This window comes from Loxodonta africana, unplaced genomic scaffold, assembly GCF_030014295.1.
Source record: "Loxodonta africana isolate mLoxAfr1 unplaced genomic scaffold, mLoxAfr1.hap2 scaffold_100, whole genome shotgun sequence".
Taxonomy (NCBI): Eukaryota; Metazoa; Chordata; class Mammalia; order Proboscidea; family Elephantidae; genus Loxodonta; species Loxodonta africana.
The window spans coordinates 506,842-508,804 of NW_026974869.1; the positions used below are offsets into that span (position 1 = coordinate 506,842).

A 1,963-nucleotide genomic window follows, 5' to 3' on the forward strand; every position below is an offset into this window, starting at 1 on the left:
CCCACGCCATGGTCAATGACAGGTGTAAGAAATACATTACAGTCCTCCTTTCCTCAGAGCTTGGGTGTGTTACAGAATTCTTCACATCAATTCACTCTAATTAGCCACTGTGAACTAATCAGAGTTGGCACCTAAGATAAACACTATTTGTCATCCCTACCACATAGAATATTCCACCTCCCAACTGAAACTCTGACTATTTTAAAGTATTTGACCTCAATTTTGCCCGATGTCTCACTACCATCTTCAACAAATTTCTAATTTTGTATTCTTAACAACAACAGAAGCACTTAAAATAACTTGACATCTGATGCCCCAATGCGTTGAAGACTGTGCTAATACTATAAGCTGCTTTGGGGAAAATTTCTTTTTCTTATAATATCAGATTCTACTTGGTCACTGTGGTAGGTTTCATCTTTTCTCTGAAATGACACAAAACCAAAGCTTTGTTACCGAGTTCATCCTCTTGGGGCTTTCACAGAATCCAAACGTTCAAAAAATAGTATTTGTTTTATTTTTGTTTATCTACATTGCAACCATTGGGGGCAATTTACAAATTGTAGTGACCATCATCAGCAGCCCGGCACTCCTGGGCTCCCCCATGTACTTCTTTCTAGGCTTCCTGTCCTTCCTGGATGCATGCTTCTCCTCCGTCATAGCCCCAAAGATGATTGTGGACTCCCTTTATGAGAGGAAACCCATCTCCTTAGAGGGCTGCATGACCGAGGTCTTTGCTGAACAATTCTTTGGTGGAGTGGAGATGATTGTTCTCACTGCAATGGCCTATGACCGCTATGTGGCCATTTGCAAGCCCTTGCACTATCCCTCTATCATGAACTGGAGGCTCTGTGGCATTCTGATGGGGGTAGCCTGGGCAGGAAGCTTCCTGCATTCTGTGATACAAATTCTCTTTACTTTCCAGCTGCCCTTCTGTGGCCCCAATGTCTTCGATCACTTCATGTGTGATTTGTATCCATTATTGGAGCTTGCCTGTACTGATACATCCTTGGCCTTTTGGTGGTTGCCAATAGTGGGTTTTTCTGCATCATGAACTTCTCATTGTTGCTTATCTCCTATTGTGTCATCTTGCTCTTGCTGAGAACTCATAGCTCTGAAGGTCAGTGGAAAGCTCTCTCCACCTGTTGATCTCACATTGCTGTCGTGGTTTTGTTTTTCATCCCTTGTATATTTGAGTATGCACGATCTCCATCTGCTTTCACCTTCGACAAGATGGTGGCCATATTTTACACAATGCTAACCCCCCTGCTCAATCCTGTGATTTACACTTTTAGAAATAAGGAAGTGAAAAATGCCATGAGGAAATTGTGGACCAGATTGGGGGTGGTTTCTGATGAAAAATAAAACATAATACAAAAAAAAAAAAAAAAACTTCAAGAGGGGGAAAAATAGACTTAGCCAAGAACTTTACAGAAGATGTCCTTGTAAGACAGAAAGGAATGTAATGCAGCATAAAACACTACAATGGAGGTCCGGAAATGCTACTTCTGCCCTTAGGTTACTCATCATGTGAGAGTTGGCAGCTCAGTATCCTTATAAGTGAACATAAGAGAGCTGAATTTTATTCTTATTTAGAATATAATAATCAAAGGAAATCACTAAAAAGAGAAATGAAATTATCTGCTTAACTTATTGCCATTCACACCATGCTTTGAAGAAGTTTCATGGAGGGAAGACAAAAATACCTCAGTGATTAGGAGCAGGAGCTTCCTGAAACACTTTCAGCTGAAAAAATGTTTATATTTTGGATGCTGATCCCAGCTAAAGAGCCCTGTTGGTGCAGTGGCTAAGAAAATTGGCTGCTAACCAAAAGGGCAATGATTTGAACCCACCATCTTCGCCATAGTAGAAAGGTATGGCAGTTGGTTTTCATAAAGATCACAATCCTGGAAACCCTACGAGGCAGTTCTACTCTGTCCTATAGGGTCACTATGAGTCAGAATCG

General features: G+C 41.1%; 1 pseudogene; it reads left to right on the forward strand.

Annotated features, from left to right (window-relative positions):
• Positions 1-427: 427 nt before the first annotated feature.
• Positions 428-1,362, forward strand: LOC135229129 (olfactory receptor 4C15-like; annotated as a pseudogene).
• The last annotated feature ends 601 nt before the right edge of the window (positions 1,363-1,963 follow it).